This window comes from Typopeltis vanoorti, chromosome 4 (genome assembly GCF_054136105.1).
Source record: "Typopeltis vanoorti isolate ZY-2024b chromosome 4, IOZ_Tvanoo_1.0, whole genome shotgun sequence".
Lineage (NCBI taxonomy): Eukaryota > Metazoa > Arthropoda > Arachnida > Uropygi > Thelyphonidae > Typopeltis > Typopeltis vanoorti.
In genome coordinates this window covers 84,831,852-84,856,564 of record NC_143552.1, presented here as the reverse complement: position 1 = coordinate 84,856,564, position 24,713 = coordinate 84,831,852, and the positions used below count along the sequence as shown (strand labels likewise).

At 33.2% G+C, this 24,713-nt stretch overlaps 1 protein-coding gene across 2 annotated transcripts in view; it reads right to left on the bottom strand.

Annotated features, from left to right (window-relative positions):
- Positions 1 to 22,721, bottom strand: part of LOC150107467 (potassium voltage-gated channel protein Shaw-like) — a 105,065-nt gene extending 82,344 nt beyond the window's left edge. For both annotated transcript variants that reach the window (XM_090391316.1, XM_090391317.1), the window contains exon 1: positions 22,291 to 22,721. The gene's annotated coding sequence lies outside the window, so the exon portion shown is untranslated. The remainder of the gene's footprint in view (positions 1 to 22,290) is intronic.
- Positions 22,722 to 24,713: the final 1,992 nt, after the last annotated feature.

The window sequence follows — 24,713 nt, the reverse complement described above, 5'->3', positions numbered from 1 at the left end:
TGAAAGGTTAACGAAGAAACAAATTATACATGTAAGAGTGTTATATTTTATACTTAAATTTCTTGTGTGAAAAACAATAATCATCATCGAAGACTTTTTTTAAAATCCTTCGTTGAAATTGTAATAATTTGTAATTCTATTCGAGAAATAAAACGGCAAAAAAATTTAGGATGTTCACCGTCGCATTGTGTAAAATAGCCAAATCGTGATTGCGTAGACTGAAGGAATGAGCATCAGGATTGGACCCGAGTCAAATTTACATCTTTCGAAATTATCGTTCGTTAAGCACAAGGATATCATCCTTCTCAATTCAGTTATTTTCCATAATTCGAATCCAGATAACCGAACAAATAATACCCACGGTTAATAGAATGTTCTGGCTTATGCTTTCTTAGTTGCAGTAAATGACATAAATAAAAACGATTAGGTAAGTTAGCCGGCCTGATTGAGTAAGGTTTTTCTAGTCCAAACAATTGGTGGTAGGATCTAATCCCACTACAGGCATGGATATTTGTGACTATCTTTAGGCAGCAGATGCATTTTATTACCATGCTGTGTGATTTCGACACCTACTTGGGCAGCAGAGGATTGTAAAGGTTACAAAAATTATGTATCTGAGATGCTAACATGAGTATTTAGCCGTTGCCCATTTATGTTACTAATGAACGATAGGTTTTCATCATTTGGTGGGTGGGAGTCATATAAAGCAAAGATTCAGTCTGAGACGTAAGGGGAAGGGGTGTTTTTGGATTGAATAAAAGTCTCCCAGAAGAATTGGAAATGTCTGTTTTTCCTTATGAATAGACAATGATTCATAACAAACACAGCACAGACGCCTTAAAATTTTCCCTTTGCCACTTCCAAATAAACGGCTTTTTTGTCCTCTTGTGACAAAGTTTCTGTGTGAATTAGCTCATAGAATTAGCTCAGTCTCAAGTTATGAACAAGAAAAGAATAATACATCGCTGAAATTGAAAACAATCATTAAAAGGTTAATTATTTCGTTCTTATTCACCCAACTAAACTAAATTCCCTTCATTAGCGCCATTACCACTGGAGTGTACAAAGCGTGAAAAGCAGGTGAAGAACTTTTGTGCAGTTTTTTCTTGTTTTTCGTTTGCTGGAACAAGATCTTAATCGCAGTTGTAATTGCAAAGAGATTTTGTCAAATCATACGGTGCTTTAGCTAACATTAAAGAGTTTTAAAATATACGAAAGTTATTAAATGGTATAACGTATACAAGTTAAATTGTTTGATACAGGGTGGATCTTATTTCGGGAAGTATTGGTAGTGAGTTTAGATTCTGTATTTCGAGAAGAAAAGTGTAAAATACGAAGTTTGGTGGATTATTACTGACAAGACAGCTAAAGACATATGTCATTTAGGTGTCCACCGGATGACTTTTCTGACTTTTATCCTGCCTCAAGCAAGATAGCCTTCGTTTCCGAGATACAAATCCTGCTAACTCTTGTCTGAGACAGTTTAGCTCAGCTTCACTTAAGAAGCCCTAGAGAAATGTCACACGGAAATTCAGAACTTCCGACTGCAACACGTGCAACAATATATTGTTGTTTTGTAAGAGGCTTCCGCGAATTTAATAAAGATGGTGTTAAGGATTTATTATCGCCTGCAAGAATAGATCTTTTAAAACAAGATATGCCGCAAATACAAATTAGTACGAATAACTGTTAACTGTTTCGTCGTGACTTCTCTAGGGAGTGATAGCTGTATTATGATAGTTATAAAGAGTGAAGTTAACGCGCCTTACAAGTTTCAAGGTTGGAGCGGAGGTCAAATAGGCTTGGTTAAAAACTTTACCAGCTTAATTGAATTTTGACACTATTTTTAGAAATAACCTTTATTTAGGATGAGTTTGGATAACTTTATCTGCATTACAATTAGCGTAGCTCATACAAAGTAATCAATGCGTTTTAACTAGAATGATCAGGATTAAAATGAGCTCAGAGATCGGATGATTCCCCCCCCCCCCCAGATCCTACTAAGTTAGAGAAATAAGATGGCAACAGATTAAAAAAAAAAAAAAACTTTCTTCAGTGTCAGAAAATCGTTTTGATGCAAAAGAGGGTGGAAGACAGTGGACTTTTGTATCAGATTTTTATAACAAAGGAACTGAAATCAAAATGCTATTTGGACGTGAAGAAAACTATCTATTCTTACGAATGGTATAATACAATTGAATTCGAAAAAACTCAAATGAAAAATGCACAACTTCCTCGTGCACCCATTTTTCTAACTGCTCTATTTCTCCTTTTCTTTTTCTAAATTCCCTATTCTGCAATATTCGTAATCGATAGCTAGATCCTTATTTTGTTCCACTTAATTCCATCTGTTTCATTATTAACTCATCAGGAGCACACATAATAGCTTGAACACGTTATTGGCTTCTATTTCTAGCCTAGTGAGTCTTCAAACTTTTCTATTTAATCCGGAGTTGACTCTCCCGATATTTACAAGCTCAGATTACGTCTATAAAACCGAAGGTTATTACAATATACTGCTGCATGTATTTTATGAATATAATAAAAGACGTTCTACTGTTTATGATTACAATTACTTGAGGATTATCCTAAAATATAAGAGAACTTTCCATCTTATGAAATAAATAAAAATCCGATAAATTTATGGATACAAAATTATATATTTTAATAATTTATTTACAAAATACTATACAATATTGTTATAATGGTTCTCTCTGATCATTATCTAAACGTGAAATCCGATGCTTGGATACAAACTAAAAGCAATTATAGTACGAAATAATAGGAAAACAGATATATCAAACTGATTTGGGACTTGTTAAATATATGCGCATTTTTTTAACCCATTTAATTCTTTTAATTTAATGATCTTTGAGAACACTAACTGTTAAATCTCTCGTGTTAGGGTTAATGGGACTTTAACTTTCTACAAACATTTTTCAAGTGGCCACTTCTCGTTTCTATGGAAACCAGTACTGCTATAATTTCCATTTTTTTTTTCTCTGCACAGGAAAGACGACACAGATTCCACGACTTCCTCAAGTGTTAGAGTATATTTACATTAAGAAGGCTGATGTGGTAAAGAAAGTGCTAAGGAAGCAGTCATGGAGAGTGATGTGTTTATTTTGTCTTGAGTCTCCTAGGGGGGGTGGCGTAACACGAGACAAACCAGCACACGAAGGGATCTCAAAAGATTCAGTGCTTCAAGATAAAAATAGTATTCCAATAAAACTTCCGATGTGAACAAAGACCCTTAGTATATATGAGATGCACCTTTACCTATTTTAACCAAGGTCTGCTTATATAGAAGGCGCACTTTTAAACTTGCTTGTTTTTATTAGACACATGAAGACGTCATGGAAAAATTGTGAACGGTATTTTTGCTCTTTTAACCTTACAAGGCAACAGCGACATCTACTGCACACCGTTTCGTCTTTTATTTTTCTATTTTCCACTTCTTGTTCAATGGAAGTACTTATAGATCAGTCTTTTTCTTACATAAAAAAAACACATGTGCTTAAGTATGTCTGTACATATCCTCACGTGACCACTCAATAGAACTCCTTAAGACAAACAGTCGTACTAACAACGATATTTTATTATTACTTTATGAATTTATTGTGAAAGAATAAAGAAAGAGCTTAAAAACAACAACGAATAATATCATTAATAAGAATATAACAAATATTTATTTTATACACTTTAAAAACATATATATATAAATATATATATAACTTTATATTTAAAAGTTAGAAAAAGGATGGAAGTTTTACGAAGTACTAAATCTCCATTTTGAGTTACTTCGATATTGTAACAATACTTGAGGCATCAACTCCGAAGGGTCTAGTCTTCCACTGACGTGACACACATGTCACTATTTTTGAAAGTCGTTGCTCCTCTGAGAGATCACGTAAAAATCCAGAATACTTACATCTCCGTCTCAAGTTTGAATGTTATGTTTTTCGCAAATGAAAATTATTGATTGATGTGTAAATTGTAAATGACGGAGAAAAGATCTTTAAAATGTTTTTCACTTCTTTTTATTAAAAGGAACTTAGTATTACAAAACCAAGGCAACTATTACTGAATGTTTTTTTAATTCGGTAAGCCATCGAAAACATTCGAAACACTTCTAAAACGTAATCAATAATTAGTGTATGAGGTTTAATGGAATGATGTACATTTAAAATAATTATCCTTGTGTGCTAAGATACTTTGTATTTTAAATAAAATAGAAAATATTAAATAGTGCTGCATAAATTTTTGAAACTAAAACATTCTGCTCTCTCTCTCTCTCTCTCTCTCTCTCTCTCTCTCTCTGAGTTAAATTCTTCAGTTGTTCGGCAGCAGGGTGAATTAAATGTATAAAAAGTATGTAAAATCTTTCATATATTTAGAATGTCGCTTATTTAAAAGCATATTTTTCTATTCTTCAGTTTCTTATATTGTTGGTCTGTATCTTATTTCTCGGGATCCTTCATCCTTTGAGACTTTATTCTGTAGTCATTTCATTCTGAAATTAGAATGATAAGACGCATTTCTTTGTAATGAAATTCTAAATACTGCTACACTGCAACATCATAGTAACTTGTCCCCTCCTTCCCAACCCTAAAGAATGCTCATGTGAGTTATTATATAAGAATGAAAACAAAGTTTTCAACAAACGCAGTATGAGTGAGATTAGGAAAAGAAATTTTGAGGTAATATTATCGTCGTTATCCTATATGATCCTTTCTTAACCTGGATTATGTGAATTAAGTCCCGAAAGTTCTAAAGTATTACTTTCATTATACAAAAGTTAATTTAGCTTCGCATACTAGATGGTGACTTCCTTGTTACTAAACATAACGATGCCCATCGGGAATATGCAGGTTGTCATTAATAATTCATTTGACATTTTAAAGTCGACCTTTTCTTAAATTATTATCCGTTGGGAAGAGGTTTGGCTATACTTTCATGAAAGATTCCTCATTCCTCATCATCAAAACAGAAGCAGTCCGCCCTTGTCTCCTCTAACAAATTCTCAAGCCTGTTTTGCAACTAGGATTGAGATTAGTGTATTATAATATGCATAATGCGAGATTAGCGCATGATATTTGCTAATTTCATTGGTTTGTCTGTTTGCAAATGGAAACTCAGTTTTTCAGAATGAAAAACTGAGTTTCCATTTAAAAAACAGTCCTTTCTTACTAGAATGCAAGAAACGTTTATAAGGACAAGTTCTTATAAAAGTTCCTCTGCTTATATACAGAATTCGAAGTGAGGTTCTTTGCAAACAAAAGGTGAATGTCTGACTCTCTCTGACTACAGAGGCAAACCTCTGTAGGCAGAGGCAAAACCAACCTTCTTAGTGATCGCATGTTCTTAAAAAGTGATCTATTTCGCCTCAGAGCTCATGTTAGCCGGTTTAAATTTACCGAACCTTCTGATATGAGCAGTTTCGTAGTAGGCTGAACTATTTCCTGCCACACGTCCGCTTCTAAAACAGAAGAACGTCTCATCCGGTAGTTCTGTTCGTCTATTCTAGACAGATTATAGGACAGGAATTAGGTCACTAGGTTGTACTGTATAATATTGTACATTCTAGTCAATATGGTCGCATACACGGTTATCAGAGCTTAAAAGCAACCTAATTTCTTTCTTATCAGAAGAATGAACCTAAAATGTAATTTAATTGTTGTTTGTCTAGTTTTTTCTCCCTTTACTAATGCAACGAGATCCAGGAACAGTTCGCCTACTTCAAATGTCTGTTCGAGTAGATCCATCTACAGTCAGAATTACATATTGAGCCAGAATGATGTGCTTCAAAAATACATTCTTCTTTATTAGATTTTAACAGTTTCAGAATTTCGAGTATACCATTTAAATATGACACAATAAAACTGTTGTAAACTACTTAATTTTTTCCATTTCAGAAAAAATATAATAACTTCAGTTTGTTTAAGTACAAACAAACAAGTAGATTTGAGGTACTGAAATGGTAGATCTATAACACTAACAGAACAAAACACTAATTCGCTAAAGATCAAGGAAAGAATAGCAGATGAGATTTTAAGGAAGACGGTAAATATTGAACGACATTCATTTCCGTTCGTCTGAGTAAAACTAACAATGACATTTACAATGTCAGACACTCAAAAAGAAGAGTATTGGCAAAAAAGATGTTATTGTAGACTTCGAAAACATTCACAATGCTTTTTATCTTTATATAACATTAAGTAACAAAAATATAGCTAATGGGGGAAAATGTTAAAAGATTTTTAATATTAATTAACGTGTAAAGTGAAATAAGCAGAAATGGGTTATCAAGTGGTCGATTGAAGACGACTGCAAAAAAAAAAAAAAAACATTTCTGGGAAAAATACGACGAAAGGTCAAGGAATATATAAATCAAAAATATTTAGCTTTAAAATTTAGAACATTTAAAATAAAATAAACGATGCGCAATTAAAAATTCGAATAATCGAGAAATTTGAAATCAAATTTTGTTTATTTGGAAGAATATGTTTGTATCTTCACGCCATGCCTTTGCTACAAGTACCAGCGCCTCAGCATACCGTCTTTGATTCCCAAGACTTGAGTTTGATTCTTGTCATAATAGAAGGAGGAACATTTAAATAGTTTCATCTAAAGGTGAGTTAGTCAGGTTTGCAAATCTTTTACTTTAGAATCTTAGTTTGTCATTCAACAAAACATGCAAACAGTCCAGAGATCAGACGAACGCACGCACAACCAACACAATCAACTTGATTCAAAGTTCTTGGGTTTAGTATAATCTTTAAACAAACGCTACCTAACCTACTAATATTAATTTATTTTCTCCTTTCTCAGTACTCACTATATGACATCTCTTGGCATTTTACTCTAACAACGTCAAATAATAGAGTAAAATATTACTCTATTATTTTACGTTGTCTAATACTTTTCTTACCTTTCTCTTAGTATTATGGCGTTCGCACTTTCTTGAATGCCACGATATTTTCGAAATTCTTCACCGATTAGTTTTTCGACCTGTGAGCGATTTGCTTTGGAGATGGCAGGGTTCATCTTCGATAAGGGTGCAACTTTCTATAAGCGTTACTTTGCTATCACGAATACTGATTGAGAAGTTCTCATACACACACTTAAGCACGTCTGCGCTATATTTCTGTTCTTGTATTAAACACGGAATGACGTATATTATATTCTAGCAAACAAAAAAGGAGTGATTCGAGTTATCACTGAAAACTATGTTTATTATATTGCTTAGGCTGGCTGGCTGTATACATCTAATACAGAAGCAATAGTATATACTAGAAGAATGACGTTATGGATATTGCTAGGCAAGTTGGATACTTAAAGTACTCTTCTTTGATTTCGAAGTAAAGCGATTTCTTGCGAGCAACACATTTCCATCACCACCGATATTCTGAATAAGGTATTAACCTCCCCTTTTATTCATTTTTGAAGTTTCATAGAAAGAGACGCTGTCGTCATTGTTTACCAATCCCGAATCATTTATATAATTTGATTTTTTTTTATTTTTATTTACCTATTTACTTCCGTGAATTCATTTAGCTGAGAAACAAAATGAAGATAATCGAATATTATGCTGGAAAAAAAATGCATGCCGGTTGATCCATAAAGGTTTTTCTCCCCTCTCCATAACGATCTACATATTTCTATTCAACCCAGGAGATACAGTACAGATACAGTAGAAGAGTGCCCTCCCACGATGAGTCCTTGGACTCCCTGGAGATGTCACGTAATAATAATAATAATAATAATAATAATGATAATAATAATAATAATAATAATAATAATAATAATAATAATAATAATAATAATACAGTTAATAATTTGTATTCATACTTTCAGAAATCTAGCTGTTTTAGTACAAATGTACAAATGGTTGGCTACGTGATACGAAAACAGTAGATATATGTGTACATGGATACGTGTGCATATGAGTTTCTTAAAATGGAATAAAATTCTACTTTAAAACCAACAAAAGAAAAACAAATGTGAAACAGTACAACTTGAGCCACCTTTGAGGGAGCTATCTCCGTATAGTGCATACAGCAGCAACAACTTGTGAGACAACTCGTTCAAGTTTTGTATAATTTAGTACTGCTATAATTTGCAGGATATTCATTTGCTAATTTATACATTAGAGTAATCTTCTTCTTCTTCTTCCTCCTATCATGGAATATAGGCCATGTGGCCTGTTCCGGTCTCATGCCATCTCTTTCTTGGTCTTCCGATTCTTCTTTTTCCACTTATTTTGTATCTGTATAATATTTTTGGTAGTCTGCTGTTGTCCATTCGATTTAAATGTTCTAGCCATTTTTGTTTATACTGTCTTATGTAGTAATTAATTGGTTTGATTTTTAGGGATTGTAAGATTTCTTCATTTGTTTTGTGGTCCCACTTGGTATATCCAGCTGTTTTTCTGAGGAACTTCATTTCTGCTGTTTGAATTCGTTTTTCATCTTTCCTTTTCATGGTCCATGTTTCGCTTCCGTATAGTAGAGTTGGTTTTGACAAGACATTATATAGTCTGATTCTAGTGTGTTTTTGTACCAGGGATGGCTTAAATACATTGTTTATTATGCCATTTACTTTGACAAAGTTTGATATTTTAGTGTCTATGTCTTTTTCTTCTTCGTATGATAGATCACATCCCAAGTATCTGAAAGTGTTTACTTGTTCTAGTATTGTATTATCTATTTTTGTGTTAAATTGTGTTAAAACCTATATTTATAGGTTTTAACACAATTTAAAGATGAAAAAAATATCCTTATTAAAATATCATTCTTTCCCATTATACAAAGTCCCATTATAAATCTCTTAAGTTATATTTCAATTTACTTATTTTTTGTTTTTTTCCATTAGATACAAAACTGATAACCGTTCATCTTTATTAACCGTTCCGATTAACCGTTCCGATAAACATATTAACCGTTCCGATTAATTAACCAATCAGAATATATTTAAAATATGAATTTCGTCTTAATCATAATCTAGTTCTCCTCCTCCTCTAGAGGCTAATCATAAAACATTTTATGCCACTTTAGGCTTCCAATAACAAGAGTAATTTTACATGAGCAATGAAGCTCCTTGAATACTTAAGGACATTCACATGTGAACGGTACGATTCGAACCCACACCTTGTTGACTAGAGAACGTATATGCCAGCAAGCCTCCACACCAAAGAAAGCAGCTCCCGCTAAATGCAGTCATGCGATTACATTAAGTGTGATCTGGTTTCTAAATGAAATCGCATTGTCAATCATTTGTACAGCTGAGAAATTTTATCCGATTGCCATGGTGATAGCGCAGTGGGTTGAACTGCTTGCCCTTTTCAACACAACAGTGATCCATTGAACATATAATTCTTTACTTGCGTTATACATTAGACACTCAATCCTGCAACCTTCCTAAAACGAAGTTAAAATATATTGAAGATTTTCATTAGCGGAAGACTATGTGGTGAACTTCTTAGTAGACTTTCATGCAAGAATATCAACATATAATCCTCATAAGACAAGACTTATAATTAAGCATGGAAAAAAATTCATTCAATATCATACAAGATATCACATTTTTAGAAAATATCAGACTACAATAACCGTTCCATACCTAATCAGACCTCAGAATACAGCACACATAAGTAATTCAACTAATTGATATGGTAAATAAACGAGGCATTTCTGCGTCCCAGATCTATTGAACAAATATGATTTAAGTCACTTATCATCAATGTGTACTAAAGAGGGCGCTTTGTAACGATGTACTCAATAACTAGTAATAAATAATGCCTCATACTAAACTAGTCATATTTCGAAATCTATTTCTCTTCTGCAGGTAAAATTGTCAATTATTAAAGCTAAAATGAAACCTGACTTAAATATACAGAACTTACTCTAATGAATAGGCATATTTATTTCTGAAAAAAGAGAGAAAAAATTACTCCGGCACTTTCATAATATGTCCACTAAAAATTGCATATGTTAATACTGATTTAATCAAATATGTAACCATCTGTTACAAACTATTATTATTATTATTATTATTATTATTATTATTATTATTAAGCATTATGTATCTTAGTTACACCTGCAAACATATTCTTATATGACAAACATTGGAAAATATGTATTTAATAAATATTAGCGACTTCTACTAACACATTGTTATTCATATCAATATTGTTATGTGCAATGGAAGAAACGAATGTAAGCATTCTGTGATGAATTTTTATTTTAATAGAAAATATAATAATATGGTTTAATTGTATTATGTAAATATTAGGTATAACAATAAACCTTTGTTATTCATTCATTAAAATACTTTTCGAAACAATAAGTTCATCTTCCTGTCTTTACACGTGTAATAACAGATCCTAGTGAATTTTATAATTTAAATAGTAATCAAAGGTCGGATTAGTAGTCGATCTTAAATAGGGATTCTCAAAATATCCAACTTGGATGTTCTTGAATATTCGCCTATCACAGATATCACAATCTTATCCTATCAAAGAATCTTAAAATCGACTGTTTGCCAATAAAAAAATCAATTAAGCGATCTGTTATACTGTGAAATTCTTACAGTTTTCCTTAATATAGAGAAAAGGGAAGACGATTATTATTATAAAGCAAATCAATAATGTTTGTGTGTGTGTGTGTATTTATGTGAGCAGACAAAAACTTCTGTGATGTCCGTTGTTTGAAATCTTTTGTATGATACATGCCATCCTTCGGTTATTTCTCAAGTGGATGTCTTAACGTGATCTGACATGGATTTATTGTATTGTCAGAGTTTTTCTACGTACGTATTTTGTCAAGTGTGGTTGCCCATAGGAACAATGTTTTTGCTATTCGTAATCTTCAACATTGTAGTGGACTGCAAGAAGTGGTCCGAAAGTTTTTTTTTTTTTAAAACTCGAAATGTTTTTGAGTAAGTCAATAATATTTAAAAATATATCTGTACTCTTTATACAGGGAAAATAATTCCCGAAACTAGGAATTATTATTACTATCATTTTACTGTATTTCCCACTGAAAACAAACAGGAATATCTTACCTGTGTCGAGACTAGCACAATGTAATCCATAGATTTCAAAGCTGTTCTTTATTCCTAGTTTAAGGTTTTATTTTACTTTAGGGTTCTATTAATCCTAAGGCATCGAAAAAAAAATCAGCTAACGTCTTTTATTCCCTTATAAGGAGTAGACGAGGCCGTTTTAGTCATTACTCCAAAACAATCTAAACTTTTGGAGATACTGTAAGATATATTAGGCAATATCATTAAAATTAATAAAAAATGAAGACTAAGCAGCAGTTTGCACAACATTTGAACTAACTGTATAAATTCCATATGCAATATACAAGGCATAAACACAACACTGCATTGTTTGCAATTAAATTTTTAGCCGTTAGGGAGATCTTTTCGAAATGTAAAACAGTATACTACAGGTAGAAATGACTCATCTTTTTTTTAATTATTTGATCATCAAAAGTATATTTAAAGAAACCGAAGACCACTGTGGACCATAAAAACTGACGAAGATGATTCAATTTTTACCATAATACGTACATATGTACAAAGCGGAGAAAAAGTGGTTCGTTTCTGTACATTCACAAACAATAAGCAATGATTATGAAAAAATATGTTAAATATAAAACTTAAATATAATTTAATGAACTTTTTCATAAAAAAATATATATTGTTTATTTTTTTCTAAGAAACGTGATATTTTAGAAATTGATTTAGAATATTATAATTATAAGAATTATTTTTATTGTATATTTTAATGTCATGGTATTTACAAGCCTAAAATATCATCTCATCTTCTCATGAACGTGTTATGCCCATGGCCCACCATGGAAAAGTTATCTGGCTATATAGAATCCTAATTAATGCACTAACAGGACGATTAATGCTGTCTACTATGCTTGTCAGTTGTGTATATTCCCAGGTAGTCTTATTTGAAAGAAAAGAAACCCGAGTTTCCGAGCAGAAAACATCTTCAACATCCTTATTTAGAACCAGTTGGTGACCTTCAGTTGGAAATCTTAAACGGTTCTTTGTTTTCTAGATGGAATTCGAAAGGTTTTTCCAATCAACTGGTATCGTGAATTCTAATTGACCTATGGGAATCTGCACAGCTTCTTTATATTTATGGTGTGCACTAACCATAGTTGGTAGAAAATATTCTGCCAGTTGAATCTATGGAATTGAACCCATTCACTAAGGAAGATGACTGTATTGTTTGAGTAATTTCATAGGATAAAATCTTCATTGATTAATCCAGTGATGAACTGTTTATAATGATCTTGCAGAACTTAAGGACTAATATACACAATAAGATACTTAATAGGATAAGAGAGATACGAGTCAAATCTTAGAAAGAAGAATCCAGATTAGACATTCGCTGACACTGAATAAATGAGTGCTTAAATGCCATTTGGTGGACGAAAAATTGATAGGCCATTTGGAAGAATGGGATGAATGGTAGTTGTGTTACCTGATAGGGTTTTTTTTTAGGAATAAAAAGTCGGAACTTCTAAGCATAATTGAAAGTGGACTTCATAAAACAGGACAGTTAGACTTGTGCATATGTCTTAGTAAGGGTAATCTCGTTTAAGAATATAAAAGCACGATGCATTGCACGCCAAGATGATACAACGTTATCAGTAAAGCTTTCGGTTCTTGTTAACCTTGACACTTAACTGCTTCGGCGAGTTGCTTAGTTCGTAGCATCCTCTTCTACCTGGTATATATGCATAGAGAACTACTGCTGCTGTTCTCGGAATATAGAAGCATAACGCCATGTCGTCTTAGTCAACAAACAAACCGTTATTTTTTATAATGTAGAGAGATTACTCAAGGGATTGAAAATCATTAGAATTATTACCTTAAAAATGTCTGATGCTGATAAACTTAAGGTGGCATCCCATGAACAATGCCATTTGTAAATCATTTTCAAACTAGCTTATCATTTCCTGGATCTGATTAACTTCATTTCAGAAAACAATTGCTTGGTATACATTTTCCCCCTGTTTTAAGAGTGATAACACGTTTGTATGTCACTTAGACTGAAAGTTTTACTTTAGGCAGATACGATATTAGAAATCATTTTGGCACCAGAAGTTTATGGAATTTAATTTTGAAGTTTGACGTTTATTCTAAACTCTAACAACTCCATTTAATATTTTTCTTGGACTTCGCAAACGGCCTCGCTTAACTGCCTACAGCAATTTTGATCAGATTTTTACAACTTCGATTTCTTACACTTTCACTCTGATATGAAGCTCCGAGCAGTGTGCTGCGGGGCAGATAGATTCGGGGAAATTCCCTTCGGGATTCTTTATGCTTGCCTAAATAATCAATGAAACAGACTCAACAAATGCTTTTGATGGAAAAAGCTAAAACCTATCCCCAGTATTAAGAATATAGATTCGTTAGCATATTCTTCTTCCTCTTCTTCTTCTTCTTCTTATTATTATTATTACGTACACGGATTATCCACAAGGAATCCAAGAAAAAATAACAATTATGGGTTTGTAATGCAATTATTTTTGATCATTTATTGAAATATAGAAGCAAATATGGACATCACACAAACAAGAAGAGATGTCGAAATATTTCATAGTTTCACTGCAGAAGAAAATAAAAAAATGCAATATCGAAAGAACAAATTGAAGGCTTGTCTGATCGTCCAGAAATATTTAACCTCCTACTGAGTAAACTGACTGACAGTTGAAAAATAACGTCACACCAGTGAAGCTCTTGATCAATATCATTGATAAAAGTAAATAAACTGGCTCTTCAGTAGATATATATTATTTACTTTTTCGATTTACTTTTACTTTGTTTTTATTATAAAAAATAATAAATTGTCAAACACCATTTCTTATATCTCGTTTAATAAATACATTAATTTGCACACATGGGAATAATCCTGCTGTTATCTACACTCCCAACATGGAACTTTTTAAACTATTTCAGGCCTCCGAAAGCAAGGAAGTATGTTCATCATATTCGTGTCATTGTTGGATTTAAACTCACGGTTTGCAGGATGGATAATATGATAGTGGGTATGCACGCAAGATGTATTATTCAGTATGTGTATGTGTGTGCGTGCGTGCATGCATCAAAATTTATATATATATATATATATATATATATATATATATATATATATATATATATATATTATATTAACAGAAGTCTGCGAAAATTTTATTTAGAGAAATAAATGCTTTTCAATTTTTGCAAAATATAGACTAATGCAAAAATTAATAAGACGAAATATGCACAAATCACAACATAAGAAAAACAATGAAAGAATTTTTGTCAAGGTTAAGGTAAAATGAACTTCATGATCTTCATTTCTTGAATTTGAAATCTAAACCACGGTTTCAACAAGAATCAAATTCTGTGGAAAGCAGGCTTTGGTCTAAATTGTGTAGAAGATATTGTTGTTTATTATTTTAACGGTATAATAGAACACAGAAACTAAGTAAATAATTGATTTATTAACTTGATGCTGATATTTCGCTGGTATTATAACCAGCATCTTCAGAGCACAAAAACACTGTTTGTCACAATACGCGAGACTAAAACAACATGGTGTACATTAACAAAATTGTAGCAGCAACACAAAGACTAGAGTCCTGATTTTGGCGCCCTCTATCTGAAAAAAAAAAAAAAAAAAAAAAAAAAAACGCTATCATATATTGCTAGAGTCCTAGAAAAGTGCTAGTTTTTCTAGCACTTTTCTAGGACTAACGCTATCATATATTGCTAGGACTCTAGCAATATATGATAGCGTTTTTTTTTTTTTTTTTTTTTTTTTTTTCAGATAGAGGGCGCCAAAATCAGGACTCTAGTCTTTGTGTTGCTGCTACAATTTTGTTAATGTACACCATGTTGTTTTAGTCTCGCGTATTGTGACAAACAGTGTTTTTGTGCTCTGAAGATGCTGGTTATAATACCAGCGAAATATCAGCATCAAGTTAATAAATCAATTATTTACTTAGTTTCTGTGTTCTATTATACCGTTAAAATAATAAACAACATGTTCGACGAACACATAAGTCTGTCCACACATGTGTAGAAGATAATAAAGTCCCATAACGCATAACCTGGAACAGATATGGGATTATCTACTACACATATATTAGACTAAATTACTATTACGAAGATGAGAGTACTTTGGGCAGTTTTGAAAGTGCCGAAGGAGAAAAAAAATGTAAACTACGAATTAAAACTATAGATGATAATGTTAATTAAGATTAAGCTGACTTTAAAGTTTTACCTTTTAGAACTACAACTGTTAAATTCATACATGAGAGAAAGAGAGAGAGAGAGAGAATGTAGAAGATCGAATATAATCTTTCTGCGCATAAATATTTCCAAGTATTTAGTTAAAGGAAATTGAAACAGATTTGAAATCTCTCTCTCTCTCTCTCTGTCCGCTTCACTATATTTATTCGTTCCCCGGAAATGAGTTCGAGTTATGAGGGTCATTTTGAGAAGGTCAGATGTGAAGGGAACCACTGTGTTTGTTTACGACCAAACTCCGAGATCAATTAAGTCACAGACGATGCCAAATAATTACAAGTTCCTCGTGTCATATCAAACTGTGTATTTTCAGAATTAATCAAAATATTTTAAGATACACAGCTGTCTTGAGGGTTCCATAATGTTGTGCGTGTGGTCGCCATCGGATTAAGTTGGCGTTAATCAAAACGTTAACGTTTACATTGAAGTTTTCAAAGATTCCAGTAAAATTGGCAACTCTGAAAAAAAAGCAAAATTTATATATCATTTACTTACAATAGTTGCAATTGGATTTCTAATAGCCAATTTCTATTTATTGTTCAGTAAACACAAATTAATTTTTGAAAATATTTAGACGAAGATTGAAAGCTATATAATCAAAAAGAAAAGAGTTTCTTCTGATTCATCCAAATTTGCCCAAACTGTACAAATTCTGATATTAGATTATAAACGACATTCACACAAAGCATATTTTTATTCTGCAATGGACTAATAACTGAAATGTATTCTAAACAGTACAACCATTGATAAGACATCGAAATTTTACGAAATACGTTTTGTGAGAAGCATTTATACCATTTAATATCAGAATTTGGTTCTTAAGCTCCATGAATTTCATATCGTAAACAGTTCTTATCTTTGTTTATAAACCGAAATCAAATTGAATCACACGTGTGTTTCGCTAAAATGTAGTATTTATCTCGTATAACCGAACGGGTTTAATTGAAGCGCTGTATTTGGTAACTTTATGAAAATTTCTTAAGCAACTGAATGATGTTTATTTTTTTGTTGTTTTTTTGTTTAAATTCCGTTATGATTGGATGGAATCTAATGACAATTAGCAAGCAGATATTCTACCAAAATTGATCGTTCAATTTTTGGTTTCAAATGGGCCAGTTTTTTTTTTGACAAAATTAAGAACAAAAATTCCTCTAAGTTTAATTGTTGCAATGATGAAGTTAATATGGAAATAATCAAATACCTGTTTCGATACGGTAATTTCAAAAACCATGAAAAGACAAAAAACGTTATTATTCGTTTTTTGCTTCTGAGGACAGAGTCATTTATTACAGCCAGAACCTAACGAAATTTCGTTTGAATTCTCTCTGAAGATCCAAGATTGACTTCAGTGAAATGGGTTGATTTCATTTTATTTTTATTGATAGTTAATCTCTCTTACTCACAGTAGGCAAAGGTGGTTCAAGTGAGTGAAATAAAGAAGAATGAACGATGGTTTATTAGGCAAGTAGTTGACAAAACTTTACTGCGAAAGTGATATTGCTATTAACCAGCTTGGCTTGTAAAGAAAGTGTAGAGTATTCTGAATAGTCTATTCTCGCACGAAGTAGTCTGAATACTTTGTGTGAGAGAGTTCTGAAAAGCAAAAGAAATGGATTATGATATTTATAATTAGATGAAAGAAAACTGGATAAAGTTTATGTCTGTTGAGAAATGATATAAGAAGTATTCACTTCACACTCATGTGCCGACTATTCTGCATTCCTTTTCGATTTGACCCTAAGAAAATTTGACCCTTGATTAGGCACTTGGCGGATGCCAAGTGCATAATCAAGGCACTTGGCATCCGCCATCTGTTAATGTATTAAAATATTTTATATTATATTTTAGCCAATATTCTAGTAAGCTAGAAGACAATTGAAGTCGTTTGTTATCACTTGCAGTCGGAAAGGACCACTTAGCTTTGATTAGGTTCCATGAATCTAACCGCTATTTCAACGATATAGTTTTAAGCAGATTGTAAGAGAAATGGAATGAAATCGTTCAACCATTTATAAGAGCAACTGAAGCCCATATTGAGAATGGCCCAGTCTATATCTAGGTCCTAAAACCCAGCAAACATCCGTATATTGAGAGACCTTTTGTACATAATGATTCCACAGTTCACTAACGTTTTACTAATGCAGAGCTAAAAAGGTGAAATTAAAAAGCACTGAAGATTGAAGCTCGACATCAGTATGAATGAACTTTATTTTTAGTAATGTTGCTCTTATGGTGTATTAGTTATAAGTGATTGCACAGGTCTTGGATGGTTTTTGCCTTATTTAACAAAATCTATAATATGATATATATTTTTATTTTTATGTCTGTTGATCAGAATAATCATTTGAAATAAAGAAAATTAATTTAAATGAAATTATAAGAAATCTCTGGCTTCTTCTTAATAAGATCAAATATGCAAAAACAGCTACTTTTTCATAGAAACGGATATTTTTGTAGCATACAAATACAGTTATTTGTATGCTACTGCGTAACAATTGTGAGAATAATAAAATAAATGTATAAAGGAAATAAAAGTTGTATGATTACACAGCAAACAATATCAGAACGAGTTTGAAAAAATCTCAGACCAGTGTGAGATAGGGTTGTGCAATGTTTAATTTACTGTTTAATGTGGCCTTGACTGGAGTATGAGAAAAGTTACGGACGTAAGAAGAGGCATGAAATGAGATCCTGTATCGAGTTGGAAGGTCTATATTATGCATAGTCTTGATATCATCAAAATACACCAACGTACAAGCAAACTCGCAAACCTTGAATAAAATAGGTGAAAATTTTGGTCTTAAAATAAACATAATTAAAACAAATATTCTTATATTGAACAGAACATACCACAAAGAAACAAAAATTGATCAATATGCAGTAGAAGAAGTTAAGAATTTTACATACTTGGGAGCTAATGTTGATACTGAAGGCAGAACTCACAGGGATATAATGCAAATATTGACAAAAGCTAAAAAATTAAATAATATATGGAAATTATCCAAATGTTGTAATAAAACCGAAACAAACTCCTTCAGTAACAATGTTAATTTCATATTATTATATGAATCAGTGAGATGGAAAATGATCCACAATAGGAAGCTGAGTTGAATAGCTTTCAAACAAAGTGTAGGCGTAAAATATTTAAAAAATATATATTTTTTTTGTCCAACGTATAACAAACAATGACTTATATAATCTGACTGAGCAAAAACGTATCAGGGGTGAATTAAAAAAAAAAACGCAGATGGAAATGGAATTGGACACACCCTGAGAATGAACAGCAGAGTGATTCCTAGAGGTGGCTTAAACATGAATCTCAGAAGGAAAAAAGGAAAAGGGGATGGCCTAAATTAACTTGGCAGAGAACGAAAGAAAAGACAAAAAAATGGCTCACCGGAAGAGTTGGGGTGAAGCAGAATTAGTGCACTATAAGGGACTACTCGTGTGTCCCTACAATTTCACTGTAGTGAGATAGGACTGTATTATTGCGATGTGAAGTAATTTCACAATTACGAAAAGTCAAGAAAGATAAGGATCATTCAAACCTTTCGACGGCTATAACTTAGTTCATCTGAATATCATCACCAGTTGTCAGACCACTGCTTAGCTTATAGGAGGGCGAAAGCGGCTTATAAAAGTTCCATGTTTGGTCTTTTGAACAGGGTTTCCAGACTGAGTAAAAATAAAATAAAAATACCAAAAAATATAAAATTGATAAAGAATAGAAAAAATTCTTTAGCCTAACCTCGGTACTAATATCCACTATGATTAATTACAACCACCCATGGTTAGGAAGTTAAATAAAAAATTCATTATACATGTATACTGAACGTATAATATACCAACGACTTAACAAGGGCTAATCATTAAAAACAATAACCTTTAGATTATACACAAGTAATTAATAATTCTACGATAAATATCTTATCACCTACAAATGTCAACGCTAAGAGTAATCACGAATGAATATACTTTCGTATTGTATTATTATAGTGTAACATTTTGGTAATAACTTCATTAATCTCAACAAAAAATGAACGGAACTTGACAAGTTTTAAAAGTCATTCCGACAACTGTTTCTATATTTATTATTTATTGATACAAATTTGCTATGAAACGGGTTTCAAGAGCGATTTATCAGTAGATCACAAACATAAACATTAATGATATATATCAGATAAATCTCTTTTAATTAACAAAGTTGTGCAAAAGTTCAGCAATCTTCACAACACTTCTGCTTGTAGATTCATTGATTACCAGCATTTAACAGAAATATGACTATAGTAATAGCATTTTTTAAATATGGAAAGCAAAAGAAAAAACCTTCTGTTTCAGAATAGCCCATAACTTACTCAAAAAGCTCGTAGTTCTTGATAGAAAATATATGGTTCGAATCTCCCATTGCACTAAGAGTACCTTCTTGATAGTACTTCTCGTCACAGGGGGAAACTTTCATTTGTACTCTGTTAAAACATTGTGTGTGTGTGTGTGTGTGTGTGTGTGTGTGTGTGTGTGTGTGTGTGTGTGTGTGTGTGTGTGTGTGTGTGTGTGTGTGTGTGTGTGTGTGTGTGTGTGTGTGTGTTCCTCCAATTTGACAAAAACTATCTCTCCTCAAATCGATGGGAATATACATTTTTATATATCACTCGCATTTAATTTGTGCAATATATGGAGATTGGAGATAAAATAAATTTATTAAGTATAAATAGGATCGTTCTTTTGTATCATTGGTATTTGGAAGCTTATTTTCACTCTCTCACAGCAATTCTGATGTCTGAAAGAAGTGCTCCATCATAGCCCTTGTTGTGCTGTTCAGTATATGTCTTGGTCATCAGGATATTGTTATCAGTAAATGGTAGTATTATTTGTATCGGTAATTGTTAATTCTTCATGATATTTTCACTTGCAAGTATGACGTTGTTTTCTGCATGAGAAACAAAAACATGCGAGCGCAGTTATCCGAGACAAGATTCTAGAACTGGTATTTTCAATCTGAATAGGTGTTTTATAAGGTTATTGGTGCATTCATGCATACGTGCATTTGGGTGGTATACTATCAATAAATCTTTTCTTAAAACTAGTTTCACAGTACAATGTACTCATGAATAGTAAATATAGAAGACACTTTATAGCATATGTTTTTAAAAACTTGTCAAGTTCGGTTAATTTTATTGCTCTCAACCCAGTTTATTACCAAATTTTAACTAAATAATACGATATTATACGCTACAGAATTAAATAAATATCCATAATACTTAGCATCAAGGAGATTTATTTAACGATGACCACTATAACCACCGTTGATTGAACTGATATCTAGATTATTCGATTCAATGGATATAATGGGCAGATAACGTTTGCTAATATCATAGCGTTACAGGCTGCTTTGTAAGCGGTTGCTTTGGTACATCATTAGGCATCCTTTAGTTAGGTGGGCCAGTTGCGTTTTCGCACAGTCTAGTTTCAATTTCCACGTCCATGAATAAGACCATTGGACAATATTATTCATTTGTCCTTCCGTTGGAAACACCTTAATTCGAATTTCATCTAGGAAAGAAGGAACCGCTATGTGAGCTTTGCCACTGAAGCTGAATTGCGTGATGGAGATCTTTTCCTTATGAAAAATCGAAAGAGACAAACCGAATGGAAACTCATACAATTATCATAGACAGTATGCTTGCCTTACTTGCCTCTTCATTATTCTAATCAACTGCATTAAGATCGACACCTATGACCTTGGTGGTGAGGCCGTCAAGAGTATGCATGAGGATAGTTCAACCTTCTTTACTTTATTAGTCTCTCTATTTATTTACTTGGTTTACTATGGAATCATTATGTTTTTTTTTTTTTAGGTTCAAATGCAACTTATAGACTTAACCTTTAACACGGCTTTTATTTTTAAGTATTCAGTGATCAATCTGTGCCATATAGTTCGTATTTTTTTATAGCTAAGAGGTCTATTATAGATGTGAACCTTTCAAATTTGTGAAAATATTGATCATAAATGTCGATATACGTTCCATTTTTTGTACTGAGTTTCTAAACTCACGCTAAAATAGAAATTTATACAAGATCGCATTTTTAAGGGGTTGGTAAATTACATAAAGAAGGTGCACTGAAAGCAAATTATAATAATAGAAAGAATAGAAAAGAGAGTGGAGTGGAATTGAGAGCACTGTTTTTGAATACGGAAAATAAAGCCATGTTGTCTTCTAAACACATGAAATGATGTGTGTGTGTGTGTGTGTGTGTGTGTGTGTGTGTGTGTGTGTGTGTGTGTGTGTGTGTGTGTGTGTGTGTGTGTGTGTGTGTGTGTGTGTTGTTTTCTTATTTTCTGTTTTTCTTGGCGGAAATTAGCATCTAGAAGCAGAGATTACTTTTTGTGTTTACATCGCTTTCCAAATGCCCATCTTGAACGATTGGCTATTATAGTTATATTGCAGTTGCAGAAAACATCTCATAAACGTGTCGGGTATTGGACGATATGATGGTAAATACAGGCAGTATTATTCTTTTTGTTGCAAATGTGGAATAGCGTAGAACTACCGGGCTGTCTACTATACTGAAATCTTGAAGAAATGTCCACAAACCTGGCTCTCGTATATTTGGACGCTTCTCAAAGACGTCTGCTGTCAAGAGGCTTTTCTTGAGAAATATCTTTAGTTTATTAGGTTCACTTTCTTCAAGATCGCCATTTTGCTTGAGGGAGCAACAAGTAAAGGAGTTTTGCAGCGTAATGTCGTCGATGACCTTTCATCCAGATGCGTTGTATTAGTCGAAAACGTATTTTACGTCTAGGCAGTGCCGATTCATCAACCATAGGGGGGAGAGAGGGAAGAATAGGAGGTTTTCATATTTTAGTATTGTCTACGGCAGCCTTTTTCCAAACATCCTCATTATTCCGGTAGCCATATTACAATAACGAATTAATAGAAAACGCTTTTAGAAAAAACTTACCGTTTCTTTTAAATCAATCCCACACAGCTACCAGTGCAGCTGAGATACAGGTGGTTGTAGACCAAGCCTGTAATGGCCACAGAAGCTGCATCTCCATGGACGCTGCATTCGGCTTCTTTCATCCTGGTTGTCAGCTAAAGATGCTGAGCGCAGGTCTTCCGTCATCTACTCCGTTCACTCACTGAAATCCTGTTCTTACAGCTTAATATTCCAGCAACTTTGCATTTTTTTTGCCCCTTTTCTCTTTGATATTTCCTTATACGTAGCTTATGACAGTTAAAGAAGAGCGGGAATACAAAGAAACAATCGTTCGGAGAGAAAAAAACACACACGCACGCACGCACAGAGATTCTCTTCACCGCTGTTTTAGTTTTGCCCCCAAAGTACTCTTTTTATCTTTCAAGGCACAAGAAAAATCAGGTAAAAGTCATTACGCAAGTACTGACTCACACTGCAACAAGCTGTACTTAAAGATGCTGTGCCGTTTCCGCCACAGGGCCAACGGTAGAGCAACCCCAAACAGCCAACAGAGATCGCACGTAGGTCACAGCATCACCCTTTGCTAGGTGACGTAGGAGGATAGAGGCTCAATGAGTGGCTCACGGACTCGCTTGAATGACGCTCGATATTTCCCTTCCCTGTGTTCTGCGGTTGTCGCGTGCGCACACACGACAACCAGGCTACGTTGCTAAGGAAACAGAGATCTGCAGTTGGAAGCGGAGATACAGAATCCCACAAAGCGCCGAGGAAAAGTACATCGGCATATGACTTGTGCTGAAACGGTAATTAAAAGATGGTAGATGCGTCGAAAGAACTTCATAATTAGCTACGGTGTTATTTTATATTTTCACTAAACGTGAACGCACAGGAAGTTGCGTCTCTCCCCCCTTCCCCCATCGGATGACACAAGGAAGGAAGAGGAACAGTCAATTAATCATCATCTGTTGTTAAGACACTATTAGAGAAGTTCCTTCTAGAAATGCGAAAGCTTTCCGTCTAACAAAGGCTTTCTTTTGTGGATCTTTTTCTCCTCATTAATGCTAAGGTATGTTACAAAAGAAGCTAACAGAGACTCCGACGTACATTGAATCCCGGTGATCACTTCCCATTTCCTGTACAGCTCCCTTAAACCCATAAACTGTGTAGTATTAAGAAAAACGGAAATATAGGAGCACACACAGGAAAACCCTTCTTCTTAAAATTGGATTTAGGTTTTTATTGTGCATTGATGGGTTGAGATTTGCTTCACATAATTCACAAATAAAAGGATATCAGACAAAGAATAAAATGAATGTTTGTAGGAATTAAGTACAAAAGGAATTAAATACAAACGGTTTCTTTTGGGGGGGGGATGTTTTTAATTATATCTGTAATTTCCTGAATTTGAGATAATGATTCTAATTCAGGGAACAGAAAATAAATTGGATCACAGGGTAATTGAAAACTTTCAACACACACACACACACACACACACACACACACACACACACACACACACACACACACACACACACACACACACACACACACACACACACACACACACACAAATTTCACAAAACATGAATTCCGTTTAATTATGTGGGATGACAGTTACCTGTCAAACAATGCGGTATGTACTCTCATATGGACTTAATTATATATATTATTAACATGCAGAATACTATTTCATGTCTTCACATCCAATTTAGAAATATAATGTTTAACGCGTCGGCCATTGTAACCTTGCTTACTCATAATTTAGACTGAGGAATCACGGAGAGATTTTGTTCCAGTGGACAGTTTGTTGTCACTGAATTTCTTTTAGTATAGAATTGGGGAGGGGGGGGGGGGAATTATGAATGGGTTTTTTATAGGTGTTTATTTGCAGTGAGAATCGACTGTATACGAGAGTTTCGTTTGAGTAAGACAGATCTGACGTAATATTACGTGTTTTCATGGAAACAAAAAGTTTGCCTGAGTTTGTCATGTCATCAAGAATGAAATAAGTGTGACTCCCTTAGCTAAGTGGTAAGATGTTCGCTGATACTTCCACCAGACGTTCTATATTTGAATTTCGCTGTGTGTGTGTGTGTGTGTGTGTGTGTGTGTGTGTGTGTGTGTGTGTGTGTGTGTGTGTGTGTGTGTGTGTGTGTGTGTGTGTGTGTGTGTGTGTGCGTGCGTGCGTGCGTGCGCGTGCATTTTTTAAGATGCATCAGAAAGTTTAGAAAGTATAAGGAAAAGCAATACTATAAAATGAAACTGAGTACAAATGAAAAGAAAACAAACTAATAAGCCAACAAATAAACATGTAAATAAAGTTAAAACAGGAAGTCGAACAAACTAATAGTAAAACTGGAAACTGTATATTTTATGGTAGTGTTTCTTAAAAAACGTTGTAGTAGCGTATTTTAGCAATGTGGATAGACCAAGAATTAGACAAG